Genomic DNA, 18344 nt, shown 5'->3' on the forward strand with positions numbered 1-18344 from the left:
CATTACGTGACGTTAACACCGGTAAAATAATATCTATTTACTTTTGAAATAATTTAATATACAATTTTTTTTTTCTAATTTTATTTTGATTGAAAATACTTAACCCATTTTCGAATCTTTGAACTAATTTACTAAACTGCCAAAAACAAGTATAAACCCCCCAATGAACTGAAAAAATATGTTTTTTTATATGTCATACATTTTTTTTAATAAATAACGAATACACGAACTTCGTATTGGACACGTCGTAGCTTATTTTATAATTATAAATGAAATAGTCCTTTTTTTGACGATCAAATAAAAATCGCGACACTCGTAGACGTCAAACTGAAATCAATTTTAATATCTTATATACTTTTTTTATGCTATGAGTTAATATTCAGTTAACTTGAAAAATATTCGGTCTAATTACTGTTTTGGTCGTTTCCATACGCAAAGCACTCAAAAAAGTCCATTTTTCAATATTAAAAACGCAGAAAAATATTTAAGACAAACTTATTGATAAACTTCGACAAAATAAAATATTTATTACTCGATGAATATTTATTTACATTCGTTTGCGAGCTACTGTTGTTTTATTATTTATGGCCTAAAATAAAATATAAAAAAGTCAAAAAGAAATTGTAACGGTGAATCATTTTTCTTGATTACAATATTCTATTGCGTTACTCAAACCAATCGATGCTAAGAATATTATGCCGAGCACAAAGCCGGAAAAATGGAGACAAGACAGATAAGAGCTTAGTCAAAATGAAAAGCCAGTTATTCGAATAGTAGATTAAAAGTTCATCTTTAATCTTGTAGATTAAAAACATTTTTTTTATGTATACTTAAATTTGAATTTTTATAAAGATACTTTTTGTGGTTCGTTTTAATATTGTGAGCCAATAGGCAGATCAAATAATTTTATTTAATAACAATGTTAAAAAAAAATGAATCTTGCATAATAATAGTATCAAAAATATGATATTCAGAAAAATATCATAAACACATATTTTAAATATAGCTTTATAATGTAAAAATTGATTAAAAAAAAAAAAGTATAAAATGTTATGTAGATCATGAGTTATATGAATTGTCATCCTGTATACGTAAAAAAAGTCTACTCATTATTACTTTGAAATTTATAAAAAGTCTTTTGCGCTCGTGTTAATAATATATCCTATTGCACGTGTTTTAGATGCAAATTACTTGAGATCATAGTTGAGTGATTGCTATTTAATTAATAGCCTTAGCCTTAGCTCATTTGCTATGCATAATTTTGTTAGACGTGGTCATAATCTGTTATAATAGCCTCTATCAAATTTACATAGTGTTTACACAAAATATATTAATTGAAGTAAGATAACAATATTAATATTAGTATTAAAATTAGATTATTTTTCATCTAGGGCTTATTGATTTCTGACTGTTGTATGAATTTCTGATTATGACCCGCATATATATTTACATGTATCAGAAGGCGAAAACTAAATAATATGACCTACCATAAACTATAAGGTAGTATATATTGTAATATAAATGTNTCAGAGGGCGAAAACTAAATAATATGACCTACCATAAACTATAAGGTAGTATATATTGTAATATAAATGTAGGAACGTAAGGTTTGAATAATAAAAACCATCGAATGAGATTTAGGGATGATTTTCTGAAAAGTTGGCGGTGCAATATCGTTTAGCAGACGATAACAAAGGTTCGAATTTGAAAATCACAGGTTATCTTACAGTAATAATAATTGCACGTTTTGTGAACATCGTGTTTCGCTTTGTCGGCGTAAAGCCAAACCAATAAATTGCATTGTAATCAATAAACTTCAGTGTAGTTCAAAACTCGGCGGGTAAAACTCCAATAGTTATTATGATGCTTATTCAGATCGCCTGAAGACGTTTCAAATTAAAAGAATTTCTTCGCAAAGAAAAAAATGCGTTCACCTTAATATTTTAGCCCTCTGGTACATTTGCTACTTAACTTTTCTACGATTTCGACATGAAAATTTGGTTAACAATTGTCTACAAAACCATTACTTCATATGTTGCCCAACTAATAAACTTAACTGACTCAAATGTGCTAAAAATAATGTGTGTTAATATTTTTTCTAGATTAATAATTTGAAAACTTCTCGCGGTGTATACGAGCAATGTAATTATGATAAAAACGTCATTTAGATGTACAAAAGTTGCAATAAAATAAAAATAAATTTACAATGACGAAGCGTATAAAAATTAATATTAAGAAATTCATTAAAGATAAAATTATATTGCCACCAGTATTATGTACTGAATAGTAATAAGCATTTATTTAAGTACGACAATTTAACGTTATTAACAATAAATTTTGAAAGGCGAGTTAACGTGGCATTAGCATTATTAAAATTAATTCGAAATTTTTCCTCGGGGAATCTTTTTTGTGTCCATAATAAAAATCTCATCACACTTATTTACTCATAAAATAAGTAAAACCGTAATATAATATATTTCATAAAATTGTAACCTTTTCACCCAGTCTGATTTTTTGTGTGTTACAACTTTATTTATATTTTATAATAAGTACTCATTCTTTTATGCTTTGAGATTTTTTTAAGCCATTCTTAATCTTAAAGTGGGAAATACGTGTGCCAAGATCTTAATGAATATGTCAAAACTCATTGAACCTGAACTCCATTAAAATATTGCATTAATATACATTTTTATAAAAAGCCTATTATTTCAGCAATATTAACAACAATATTCTTTTTGTATAGAATTATATTAAAGTATTTAAACAATAACCGAACGCTTATTTTTTATTTGTTAAACCAAATTGATTATAAGTTTTAATCAATTCCTTATAACAATTATTTTCATATTTTTCTTAGAAGTTGCGATAAAATTTTAAGTTCGTTATAAACATAAAAGATAATGACAGTGAACTGAAAAAATTGAGGTTATCATAATAATAGCTATTTTAAAGGTGATACTATTATTTTTTATCACGAGCAAAATTACAAGACTGTTGTATTTTTTGTCTAGGATAGTTGCGAAGTCAACTGCCTTCACTATATTGTACAACCTTAACATGTATTAGTAATTTAATAAGATGCTGTAACCTTATACTGTATCATGCATCTTGAAAACAAGTTTTTCCGACTAAAATAACATTGTCTGCTGACTGACTTATACTGCTTTTGACTTAAAATTATACATTTTTTTCTAACCCTGAACAACGTCGTAGGAGAAAAATAACAAAAATATTATCCTTATTGTGTAGCGCAAAGTATGAATCTCATTCATATGAGTAACTTACAAAACTCTTTATTGGGTTGAAACTAGAACAACTTTGTTTACTTCATACAATTGTCGAAACAGGGCAAATATTACTATTACATTTTCAAGATTGTTTATGAAAAATAAAAAGCTGTGGAAAAATGTTGGCATTGTTTTTATTTAATATACTAATTAAAGAAAATTTATTGAAATTGAAATATTTATTATAATAAATTAATGAGACATACATTAAATAAATCACACATTCTAAATATTACCTTCATTTACAAAAACTAAATTTTCATATACAGTAAAATTCAAAAGCCAGTTAACTGCATTTTTAGAAAAAAAGTATAAAAGTATTCAATTAATCTGAGCAGCTATCAAATTAAAAATAACTAATAGTGTTCATGTAAAATGGTTGCCATTAAAATGTATTTAACACAGCAAACACAATAAACAAATAAAATATAGTACTGTATAATGNAAACAAATAAAATATATTACTGTATAATGAATGTAATATACTGACTAATAAAAATAATTAGTCTAATGAAATATTTAGTATGAATATAGATTATCAAGGAAATTGTTAAGAAGTAATTGATATTTCTCTCTTGTTACTTAACAAGATTTTAAGCTAAACCTAACAAATTAGTATAATTTCAGGCTAAAACTATCTTGATAGTAAAGTAGACTTATCAATATATTTCAATTTTTTTTATACTTATTTACAATTTAGTTTTAATTATATCATTTTCATATTTAGAGAGAGAGACGACGTTCCATTGGTAAAACAGCTTTTAATTTTTTTCTCATAATTCCGTTAAACTTGATCAATAAATATTAAATTGTATAAAATATTACTTTCGTGTTTATGTCCATAGATAAAACTCAGTAGTTCAAATATTAAACATAACTGAAATCAGTTTATACTAAAATCTGTGAGTGATTAAAATTATTATCATAAAAGCTTTGTTCCAAGTGTGAATGAAAATAGTTTTGTAAACAAAGTTTGGGAGTGTGCCCCAGATTTTAGTGTCAATTCTATAGACACTAATTGTGTGTACAACCTAAAAAAAAATTATAAGATATACCTGTAGCATATACTTGAAAGTCTACTACATCTAGAACACTTTTGATTTATCCTGGATAAGAAATTTACTTTTTTAAAGCGTGATTGAAAAGTTTTTTGATATTAATTTTAATTACTGTCAAATTACAATTAATACTAATTATCTCTAATTAAACTTGATTAAACAGTTTTTATTATTAATTCCATCACTTTTAATAACACGTACCATCAATTTTTTGAAGATCGAAAAAAATTATTAGGATTTGTTCAATTAAAAGTTTTTTATTTTACATTCGAGGTGTAAGACCTGCATTTTTAATATACAGCATGTACTATGACATTATCATAACCATATTACTGATATACAGGTGTACCATAAATATGTTACCCATAATATACAGAAATGTATATGAAATACTAAAATAAATGTTAAGAAACTAAGGCTGGTCATGATTAGAGATTTTCTAACTTGTTAGTTTTAATTAAACTTTAACAGTAACTCAGTTAAATTTTTCGAAAAAATTGAAAATGAAATTTCAATTAAAGTTAAAAGTAGCATCTAAACATTTATTTACGATCCAGATAAAAGATTGTTTATTTAAAAGAAAGTACGAATTTTTATAGTTAAATAGCCACAATTAAAGACGTCAAATCATACAAAATAAATTATCACTTGGAACGCTTTGTTATGTAGATGTGGATCGTTGAGCTTCAACATCACATAATATAAATGATAAACCTGAATATTAATAGAAAAAAACCTTTTTACGAATAGTTATTTGACTAATGATATTTAGAGCCACTATTTTTTTACATTTCATTTTATTGAAAGTGTATTTTAAAATTATAATTGTTGTACTGAAGTAATAAAAATCCTCAAAGAAGGGACAATTAAATATGAAAATATCTTCTAATTTTTTACGTTAGAAATCCTTTTTCCTAATAACTTCTTAATAAAAACATCGTATGTAAAACAGGGTTCTTCTGGAAACATTACTTGACTATAGAAAGTATAGGATTATTCAAATAATATTCCTAACCAGTAGTAATAAAAATTGTTTTAAATTTTATATTAAACGTTGTATTAACACATTCGATAAAATTATGAATCAATATTCTTGGTGTAAATATGAAACATTTAATACATTACTAAAAAAAGCTAAACATGTTATTGTTCTTCAAAACAACATGTTCGTTTATTTATACTATTTATACACTATACTATATATCTTAATGATGTGCTATTAATTATATAATGATATTTATAATGGGCATGTACCGTAACATATACAAAATNTCAAAACAACATGTTCGTTTATTTATACTATTTATACACTATACTATATATCTTAATGATGTGCTATTAATTATATAATGATATTTATAATGGGCATGTACCGTAACATATACAAAATAAATAAATATATAAAATTGTAAAATTTTTGTAAAAATAATATAGCTGCCCATAATAAATAGCTGAATAATATTAACCTCTTTTATATTGCATATATACAATGCATGATCACGACAGTTTGCGCCGTTTAGAATAAGTAAACTGAAAAAAGTGAATTGAAGTGCATACGTCTATTTTATGGGTACTCCATAAAAGACGTGTGAAAAAATTCTCTAGGTGACAGTGTACAGTGTATGAACGCGTTATTTGATCGGCCTCTACTTCAGCCGGAAAGACTCACAAAAAGCTTTTTTCTGAGTAAACGACCAAATGAGACTAAATTGACGTCATATCAACGGTTATCTAGGCCTTACTGAGTTCTCAGTGTTACACAACACGCATACTTCATCACATATTTCATCGGGCCAGAACTCCACTTATATAACCTTTTGAAAACCCATCAGAATTCTTTTTGTACAGGTAGTGTATGACACATTGAGTATTCTGAATTGCACACCATCAATATTAAATAGACATTATTATGCCGGTATCACTAATTTTCTTTACAACAAGTAAAAGTATTTTGAAAACTTTTCAAATAATTGAACTGTTCAAAGATATAATTTTGATGTTTTTTTTTAACATTTAATTAATTGCTTTGCTGTGCAAATAAATGTTGACCTACGATTATTAAAAGAAAATAATGATTAATACAAGTTATTATTCTTTTCGTATTTTGTATTCTTTCAGCCATTATGTTTTACTTTAAAATATTTATCAATAAGATTTAACTTTAATGTGAAACTGTTAAATTAATTCCGAAGATCACTGAATATNTTTAATGTGAAACTGTTAAATTAATTCCGAAGATCACTGAATATCTATTGAAAACGCTATTTACTAACTGTATTGGAATAGCCAACTAGGATTTCTCTTGTGCAGTTTTATGCTCATCGTAAGTGCGTTCAATATATAAAAGGTTTAAGGCACTGCTTTTGATCATTTTGTATACCATTTTCTTAGACTGCAATAGACTATTCAAGAGTAGTGTAGACACGTACTAAAGGTATTTTTATGAAAATAGTTGTTCAGGCTTAAAAAATCCGAGAGCATAAACAATATTGTTTATTTTTCCTTTAAAAGAAAGAATAATTTTTAACCTTTTTTTAAAACACACCATTGAAAGGGTAAAAACTATGCCAATGATCAAATTGATAAATAATTTATTTTCAAACTTAGATTTCGATCAAGTCAAGTATTGAGAAAAATTTATATTAAAAGTATAGCACTAAAATCAATTATACCATTTTTATACTTTTCATTCTATAGTATTTTATCGATTAACATCCCTTCAATTGTCCATGTCAGATTACTTTATGAAGTATAACAGAAGTGATATAAATTGTTGTTCAATACACGTCAGTATTATTACCATATTGAAGTACATTATGTGAACAGAATTCTAATACTTAGTGTAGTTTTCTCTTTACAACACTTAAATTTGTACCCTCTATTTCCTTTGGGATACCAAAAACGGCTATTGACTGAATAATAAAGTTAACATTCTATTTGAGACTACATCAAAAGTTTTTGAAGTAAATTTTACCCATAACATTGTCAGCTTCTTTTTTTAAATTTAAACACTAGAGAATAATGAATTTTTTTGTTAATAAAACGTTAGCGGTTTTTTTTTTTTTATAAAAATATCTAAATTTTCCAATCCGTTCTAGACCAACACGAATATTTTGTGACAAATATTTGGAGAATGCAATTGTTAAATTTTGATTGCTTTACTAGACCATAACTTACTGATTTGTAAAACTAAACGCATCTACTAGCGAACACCGTTTTGTCGACATAAAAAAGCACTGTTGTTACGACTAGGTGTAAATGTGTAATAAAACGAACTAAGAACGGTGTTGAATAAACGACTTTCTGTCACTACAGTGGTATGCACGTGTTAAATTACTTTTAAAGAAATAATTCTTTGTCACTTCTAGTCGAATGTATCAGATATAAAAACCACAGTTGGTAGATACCAGAAAAACATTCTATTGCTGCTGTATAAAATTTATGATGCTAAAGACGAAATCGAATACACGGTTTGAATTCAACTTTAATTCATACAGATATCTAACATATCAGCTCAAGACATTAACTTGGACATGAAATTTTTTCGGTAATATGTAGAAGCATTGAAAATATTTATTTTTAAGTAAAAAGTATTCCATCGAATTTGTAGGCGTTATTTTTCGTGCGCAGGTTCACTATTCATTATTACATATCTATGTATAATGACGTACAGCCGACTTACTTTAAGGTGATGTAACTTTGGAGGATTTATTATAGTGAAAAATGCAAGTAAATCGTTCATATTTATTATAATAAAAATTTCAAAATAACAAGGAAGTAACAACGTCTTATACTTAGGATATACGTGTGGGATAAATATGATGTCTAGAATATATGTCTTACAATATGTTACTTTTGATGTAGTCACGTGCAAATGTTGATACGTACTTTTGTATTTGGGATTTACCTCGAAGTCCTCTTAACTTCACTAAAGAATAGTTTGATTTAAGACTGATCAATATAATATACACACACGAGTAGAAAATATAGACTGCCTCGTGTGAAGAAACAGGAATAGGTTCCAAGAGTCGTAAATATCACCTTTTTTGGTTACCCCTTGTCAAAGTGGATACGAAAGTTTGTCGATTCAAAATGGAGTACATATATGTGTGTCACTCTTGCCGTTGTGATACACCATAAATTACCAAAGTCTGGCGTCCTCCACCATACCCTCGACGGTTCAACATCGGTTCATTTCCCTAAACACTCGTCTATTTGAATTTCCGTAACGCCTATGCACACCAGTTGGTTTCGAAATCGTTATCACGTCAGTGAATATAATCTTCAAAAAGATATGTGCACATAAGATTTTTAGTTAATATTAATACACACAATGCTACTGCGCTGCATTAAACGAACCGTAAGATAAACGGTAAACACCCCCAACAATGAGTTGCTCAAAGAAAATAATAGCTGTTTACACCTATTATTTTCTTTGAGTTAAAAGATTTGTTTAACATAAAAAAATTATACTTACTAAACTCTATTAACACTGCTGAATATTTCACAGAACTTACAATTACTTTTATTAAATAGATATATTATATAAAATTTTTGAAAAAATTTAAGTTTGTGGGTGTACAGGAGGCAATCAAAAATACAGTATTTTAGCTTTTTGATGCGAAGCTGAGAAGCTATTAATTTTACTTTTATGTATTTTTTTGTATTTGTTACCACTTTTCCTCATTTCTCATCGAGCCGATATATTTTAACGATACGTCATAAGATCACAAACCGTATCTAGTCGAACACATTACCCTCAAAATTTGAAAAAATTTCCCTCATTCCCCGTAAATGGCGAAAATCTTTAAAAAAATTACAAATTTAAAATTCGCTAATTTTTTCAATTTTTTTTATTAAAAAATACCCTAATTTTTTCATAAATGAACAAATCAATATATTTTTTTTATAAATTTGACCCTTTACCCTTTACAGTGGGAGATTGAAAATGAAACTTTTTTACAAAAAATTAATTTTTGGAAGTATTTCGGAAATACTGACACTTATATATATAATTATACAGAGTGTATCATTAAGGATGAGACACTCATTTTCTCAGCAACTATTGAAAATTTTTAATTTTTAGTAAGGCAAATATGGTTTTAAATTAAATATATTAATTGGTTATTCATATGTAACCTAATAATTAAACATAAATATTTGTTAAATTAATTAGAAGGTTTTTGTTATTATTTAGGCTATATGTGGAACTCTAATTGTAGATTTGAAATCTGAGCAAAAATGGGTTTAGAAGAGGATATTTTTTTGTTTTATAATTTTTTTTATCGTAATAATTAATTTCAAAAGAAATACTAATCATTCATATTTAACTTTTGGTATTTAAATAGATGATTTAAATATTCAGAATTATTTTCCTAAAAGTTATATCTTATAGTTTTTAACAAATTATTAATAATATCAAAAATTATTGGCATTGAAAAAATATAATTTGAAATTAGCATGAAAAATTGAATAATAAAAGTATATTTTTGACTCTGATTAAAATTTTTTGCAGACCATTTATTCAAAATTAACAATAAGTTATTATCTAAAAAGTTTTGTGTCAACCCCTTCAATTTTTAATAATATAGACGTTTGCCATAAAAGTAATATTTACTTTATATTTTTTAATAAATTCTCCGAAAAAATTACAATATTAAATGATTGAATATCATTCCCATACTAATTTAATGGCTATAATAAATACTTATTCATTTATTATACTTCTAAATCAAAAAACTAATCAGGAATAATAAAGGAAATAGGAATTCATTTTGCGTTTGGTATAATCCACCAACTTCTAAAAATTAAACACTATCTACAGATTGTATCAAAGCAATTCTTATGATAGTGATCACTTTACTACTGTTCTTTTTTTTAATAGAATAAATATATCTTTTTGGTTGCTATGGATTTTGATAAAATGTATTTAATATGTGTAAAATTGTATTATTATTAATTAATTATTATTATTAAAAATGTATTATAAAATCTGAAAATAGAATTTTTAACAATTTTATTGGTAAAAAAGTTTTAAATCGTACAAATAATTAATATATTTGACATCTATGAGTTAATTATTAAAATATAAATGTATACAAAGGTATCCTTAATAAAAAAAACATTAAGGCTACTAACCCTCAAGATTTTTTTCTTTGGTCACAACTTGTACTAGCACCTTACAATTGTTTAAAAGCTATAGTTTATAAAATATACCAGATATAAAAAACATTTCTTACACGGGTTTGCTCATAATGTGTATTATTTGTACGGGAAATAGAATATACAACTGCTGAGCGTTATCCTTATTATTTATTGCACGATGATATCCACAAAAACTTTTCGGGTTGTGATTCTACATATATTTTTCAAGGTATGAGAAAGACTAAAAATAAATATGAAATATGAACTATCAAATACACAAACCGGAAGTTGTGTTCCCCTCATGGTTGTGTCACAAAAACAAATATTTTTCTATTAACCCAACATAATTGAACAATTTATTTTGGGTTTCAGTATGAATAAAATTATAATATTTAATTAGAAAAAATTTAGAGCAAAAATATTATGACTAAATCATTTTAAACAAAAACTGAATAGAACTACATACGCTAAAAAATTACATATTAGTTACTATTAACCTATAAAACTTTATTAGTAAAACACAAATCATTAAGGCATTCTAAGGAAAAAAACTGGTTAAATGAATCTAAAAGACGATACATTTAAGGTTATTTAAATAAATATTACTATGAGAACTGTGAGGTACAGTAAAAGGTAGAATTATGTCTAAAGTTAAACGAGGAAACTTCGAATCTTATTTTATTTAATAACTCCGGACAATCAATATTTCCATTTTGCAATTTATTAATAAAAATTAAATAAAAACTTAATAGCCTAGTCTTTAAAGGATTAAGATCTAATAAAGATGCGTTATTATCAACACCATTATTATTTTTATTTATTTTATAAACACAATAGCCCAAAGAATTACACTGCAATTTCTCAATTTTATTGATTAAACCTAGTTGTTTAGAGTTTCATAATATAGTGCTAGCTAAATTCCAAAGTTGACCTAACCAAAGTCGGTAAGCAACTTTTAAGCAACAGGGATCATTAAATTCTTTACAAATACGTTTAACAAAAACTCAACAAACTTAAACTTTTACTATACATATTATATATATATATATATATATATATAAAGTTAGATCAGATAATAAGAAAATTCCTAAATCTTTAATTGTACAAACTAATTCTAATAAAGTACCACCTTATACTGTGACTTAAAATAGTTTTTTGAATTGTAAAAAGAAATACTATTACATTTAGATGCATTTAACAACATACTATTTGAATTACGTCATTTATAAAACTTATCTAAATCTTGCTGGATAGCATTAATATTATAAATATAACTACAAAATAACTTTTGGATCAATATTTTGGAAGTAATTGACATTTTTATACCAAAGGGGAAGGAAAGAATGCAGCCATGAAATGAATAGAGATAAAAAAAAAACCCACGTCTCACATACAGTCTTCACTACAACATGTATCCATTATATTTTATAACTTTTGACCTACTTAATATATTGCTTCACTTATTTTAATAATTATTAATTTAATTCTCTGATTACGTTAAAAATTTTTTTTTTATTTTACATATTTTTTATTTAGTATTATTTTTTTAAATTTTAACTCATAATTTCTAATAAACCCTTTTCTAAATTTTGATTGCTCAAATTGATGGAATTTCGATAAATAACAAATTTAGGATAAGCACTTATTGGGTCACTAGTACAAGAATTTCTGTGTTTTTTATTACATTAGGTGATTAATTTATTATTGACTACTAAATTTCAATAAAAGAATAGTAATTTTAAAACATATTTAACACGTTTTACTATACATATAAATATATATATAGAGTGGAGCAGATTTAATTGACAACTTAAATTCAGATAAAATTATATATATATATATATATTATCTTTTAATCAATTTTTATAATATAGGACTATATTTAAAATATACTTCTTATTTCGGGCAATGACCTTTGTTACTGCAGCCTTTATTTCAATTAAATATATATATATATATATATATATATGTTTTATATTAAACTTCGCAATTACAAAAAATATTTTAAAAATAATTTTTTTTTAAGGTTTGAAGATAGCCATTTCATAGCTAAGTGTTAACGAACAATTTTGATACCAAAATTTCTTATTTTAATTCAGTAGTTACGTTTATACAGCATTTTAAAGTTGGTTAAATTTTTATTTTTATTTTTTTTGTGATTTTCCTATGGTATCCAAATAAAAATCCACATTATGTAAAAGACAGAAGTAAACATTACTTCTACGTTGTTCATTGGTAACAGTACGCGCTATCTATGCCATGACAATTATTAACACTTGAATAGCACCTGTAATTGGCATGGAAAAACAAGAAATAGTAAAATTAAGTTAATTTAAAAAAATTATAAAAATGTCATCTAAATCATGTTATAATAAGTAGTAGTGAATAAATGCATTTATGTGTCTCATAATAAGAAATATTCTATAATAAAATGATATCAATAATAAAATCACGCAAACCAATAATTGCTATCACTTTTAACTTGGCTAACCAGCGAACACTTGTAGTTAACATACGATAATGTTTCTAACTTTTGTAATAAAGATAAGAGATGATAATTTCTGTGAAAAGCGCGTTCAAGCAATATGATCCATGGAAAAGTAATCATATATATATATTATATATATTTGATTATATATATATATAGGTTTTGCTCAAAATACTATATTATACTTATTTTAATAAATTAAATGTTAGAAAATTATCACACCAAGAAAATAACTGGTCAATAACAACTTTGAAAATGTATTTTGGAAGTTATTAACATTTTATACTGGAGTTGAAGTCTGATTGTGTTATTAATTAATTAAATTAATATTTATACCACTAGGTATATAAAAATATTATGGGCATTAGGTGATAAAATTTTTTGGAGAACTATATGTAATTTTTTTATCATATTTAAAATTTTAATAAAAAAAGAGATGTTAAACAAAAAATACTAAATCTATACGATGACTAGACTTCAAATGAACAAATGAACAAAAGACAAAATTAATTCCATAACCTAAATAACCTCTATAAGTTAAAAAGTTCAATTTAACTTAACTTTTAAAATTAATTTGAACTAATTAACTTGTTTATGATTAGATTTGATTTATATATTGAAGTAAAATTGATGCTAAACGGATTTTTCTATTTTATGATAAACAATTAATATATATTCAAAAAAATTTATAAATTATTTATTATTTCTTGCTATAAGTAGTTGTTTTAAATTTTATGGTTCCACATTTTTTAAATTTTATTTTAAACAACATTCTTAAAGAAATATTAAATGTTATTGTGGATTAAAATTTGTTTCCAATAAAAATTTTTGTAAAATTATTAACTTTCAGTATGTTAACTTATAAGACCTAAAACTAAAACTATTGAAACTTTCGAGAAGAAAAACTTTATTTTGCAAGCTAATGCGATTTTAATATTAGTTTAGATATCACCATGTGCCTTTATATGTAATAGAAAAAGTAGGGCATGTAAAGTGATTTCATCATTTCTCGGACGCACATCTAAATTAAACATTTTATCGGTTTAAATTTGAAAAACAAATTTATATGGATCAAGAAAATTAAATTATTTAATAACCAATTAATAGATAAAATCTTAAATGTTTTTGTTATGATTTAGACAAAGTATAGTAATAGTACTAAATATAAACTTAAAAGTATATTAAAGTATAATTAAATATTTATTAAAATCACTAAAATTATTTTAATGCTTTAAAAATATGAAACATGAAATGTATGTCAACTGAAATTACTCTCCTTATATATTATTAAATAGTTTTTAAATTACTTATTGTAATTGTAATATTATTACAATATAAAGTATAATTAAAGTATGATAACTTTAATTATTCCATTTAAAAATCGCTTTAAAAAAAATAGGTATATAAATCAAAATTTTATTTGTAAAATTAACTACAACACATTTGTACAAACAATGAATTTGAAAACATATTTTATTTTAATTATTCAAGACGACTTTTTACGGTTTAAGGTATGTATTTACAATGACATAAAAATAAAATTAATTTTGCGAAATTTGTACACATTTTTATTAACTATTTTATACAGTTTTTTGAAAATAATAAAACAAATATTCTCATTAAACAATTTAGTAACCCAGGAACCACAATAAAACAGCAATAGAAGACAAAACTTCTAAATATCAAACTTTGTATAAAATATTAAATATCATTCTCAGATAATGAAATGTTAAAGTTAAGATATAAGACTTAGAATTTAAGTATTGTCCCAAAACATATATATTTATGATCTCTGCCTGCGAAGTGTATGATCTAATTTATTCTAATTTTTCAATAAAATATTACGAAATTTAATCAGATCATACATCAATTAATATAATATATCAATTGGTCAGTATAATATATGAAATTGTGAATAAAATATTATTTGTTTCATATAAATTTTTCTTTTGTTTAATAGTATTATTTTTAGTGAATCTAATTAGATTTAAATATTTTTATTTAACCCGAATAATTTCTATTATTTTTAAACTCTTCAAATATTTTCAAGTAAAATATAAATGTTCAATATATTAAAATTATAAAAATATAATTATACAAATATTTTTATATTTTATTGATTAATCTCATGATTATCAATGATAATAGTAAAGATTTATATGCAATTATAAATTTTGTTATGTTATTCCGAACACATCGTCAGTCAATACAAATTTGTATTAATTGATTTGAAAACTTAGTAATTTGTTCTTACTAGGGTTCTAATATTGAAGAGATTATAATACGCTCAATAAATTTCCCTAAAGGAGAGTCTATTTCATTTTATAAGGTAAAATATTTTACGCTACTATATATTCCTACAGCAAATTTATACAAACCTGATCTATTTAAAATGGCTCAAACATCGTTTATAAATACATATAAATCTGGTCTTTAATTATTATTATCTCTTCATTTTTAAATAAATAAACATATATGTTGTGAACACATAATCATATAACTTATCCATAATAGTAGGTCTGCAAGGACGACCTTATTGACAAGGTTTACAAAGGAAAACAGATTCCTTTCCAAACATACGAAAAATTGCTGAAATCCTTTTTTGGGTTACACTTATCTTTCTTACTAATCGAGTACTCAATGCTAAAAGCTAACGGACACTTTCTTACAAAATATCCAATTTAAAACTATAAAACGCATTATAATAAGACATTTGGAGGTGTGTTCAGAGTAAACAATGAATTAAAGTAATACTGCAATGGACAAAATAAAAGAAAAAAGCTTTAAAAACAGTACCAATATGTTCTATAAATGAATATCGTTGACAATAGAAAGAAATGAACATAAAAGAAAATTTATCATTGTATAAATATACTTATTCTTTTTACTATAGTAAAAAGAAGCATCACCATTGAAAAATAATAAATTTAAAACTTCAAAAACTGTAACTGTCACCTTTATAGAAATTAAAAGAGGCCAGACGGAATAAATGATAAATATTTCTTCTAGTAGATTTTTTTGTAGATTTTTACACACCCAGAGAGAACATAGAATGAAAATAACTTAAGTGAACTTTAAGTAGATCCGATTTTATGTCGAGAAATGCGCTTGGATGTTAAGGGCTGACATAATGAACGATATTTAATATTCAACTTTAAGTTACTGCTATTATTGTATAAATATATCACAACGAACAAAAAATGTTTAACTAGGATACTTTTGATTAGAAATCCCATAAAGAAGGGTATGAAAGAAAATTTCCTTCGAAAACATTCAAGTATAAATTGTTCTTATTTCCATAACATTAACATTTTTTTACAATTTAAGTCAAAAGTATAACTTGAAATAAACTGAATATTTTCTAAAACACACTCATTTTGAATATGCTCAATATGTTCAAGAAATGAACACCTTTTATTGATACAATAGAATAAAATATTGGCTAGGTTCGATGGCCTAGAAGGGGTAGAAGATGTATTGGAGTATAAAATGTGAGTGAGGTGTAGAAATATTTATCACTTATGTGAATACTATTTGAGTTTATCTGCCCATGAGCACATGTTCTTCAAAAACAGAAAATAAAATACGAGTATAAATCCACCTGGGTAAAATTAAATTTCCATAAACATCGGTTTTTTGTTCAAAACCTTCGATTTTATCCATGTAAAACCATTTAGAATATATACTTTTTAAATCCAGTAAACATTTTTATTATATTACAGAACTAGTGAAAATATTTTAAGCTTTTTGTTGTATTGAATTTCTACTTAGGAATACGCATTATACACACGCCTTGATTTTTTGAGTAATTTATAGAGCTAGCGCCAAAATTACTTTGTTCGAGTAAATAAAAACTAAAACAACTAAAAATTTTTTTAGATTAACATTTAGAACTATTCAGGCACACTTTAAATATTATAACAGACTCAACTGTTTGCATATATTACTATTTCATACATAACTTAAACTTAATTTCCACCTTCTGTAAATGACATTTAATAAATTAAATTACATATTAGTAAAATATGATTATAAAATAAAATAAATAAATAAAATAGAAAGTTTACATTTATAACTAATACAAATTAAATGTAAAGAATTTTTTTATTAAAAATGATGAGGAGTTACTTTTACTCAAAGGTCTACTAAAAATGTATACAGACTTGTAGTATAATGAGAATAAAAAAATTAAATCAGTTAATACTAAACTATAGTTAATATATATTTCATATTAATTGCATTCAAGACTTCAAACTGGTTACCTCTTATTATTAACAAGTAAAATACAAAAATGATAAATTGATTTTAATAAAGTTTGGTTATAATGGAATGTACATTTTTACACTTGTGCCATTAAGTATTCATAAGATAACAAATAAAAGCAGAGATTATTTAGTGGGATGATAAATTCCCTCAGAATAAAAATGATTACATTGTGAATATACATTTTTTTTTAATAACAAATTAATAAAACTGAACAAACACCTTATGAATAATGTTACATATTAATTGCTAAAATAAATTTAATATTACACCACAATTAATATCGTCTAAAATCAACAATTTTATTTGATCAATATAGTAGAGAACAAAATAAACAAGACAAAATTAAATGATTTGTTTTTCTAAGAAATGAATTGGATCATAAAGTATCATGTAGAAAAATAATTAAAAATAATAAAATAAGTTTATTTGTATGAAATAAACACCAAATAACTACGAAGAAAAATATCAAATCAATATAGCAATTCGTTTTATTAGTACTAATAAAGTAATATAGTAATTGATAATAATTATCAATTGTTACGGGATTTATACTACATCAATATTAATTATTAACATATTTTTAATACATTTAAATTTCGTTTTATTATTTTATGTTAGTTATAAAATTACAACAATCTTTTTTACAAACATATAAGCTACGTAATAATAGAACTTCTTCTATATCAATATAGATCAATAATCGATACATAGACTTGAATTTTATTACCTAACAGAATACTTGGTTAAGATGAATTTAAATAATACCTAATGATATAAAATCATGTTTTACACAGTGTTTGTTTACCTTCAAAAATAAAAAACATAATATAATTTTTTTAGAAGCTAAAAGTATCTTAAACATATATTTACTACAATTTTTATTATAATTTAAGTAAAAATTGATCGATTTATAATGTTTTACCAAATGATTATTTTATAATATAAAAAATTTTATGGGTTTAAAACTTTACTTTGTACTCAAATTCGTTAAATTACAGAGATAAACGAGACTTTTTTTTTTAATATTAGCATATACACCATATTTATCTACTACATTTTATAATTAAAACTTGAATGTTTTATCAAATAGTTATTTTATTG

General features: G+C 24.4%; 1 protein-coding gene across 1 annotated transcript in view; it reads right to left on the bottom strand.

The window, feature by feature from the left end:
- LOC126904957 (chaoptin-like) overlaps window positions 1-18344 on the bottom strand; it is a 200470-nt gene that overhangs the window by 146303 nt on the left and 35823 nt on the right. The window lies entirely within an intron of this gene.

This window comes from Daktulosphaira vitifoliae, unplaced genomic scaffold, assembly GCF_025091365.1.
Source record: "Daktulosphaira vitifoliae isolate Bord-2020 unplaced genomic scaffold, ASM2509136v1 Scaffold_4, whole genome shotgun sequence".
In the NCBI taxonomy this organism is placed as follows: domain Eukaryota; kingdom Metazoa; phylum Arthropoda; class Insecta; order Hemiptera; family Phylloxeridae; genus Daktulosphaira; species Daktulosphaira vitifoliae.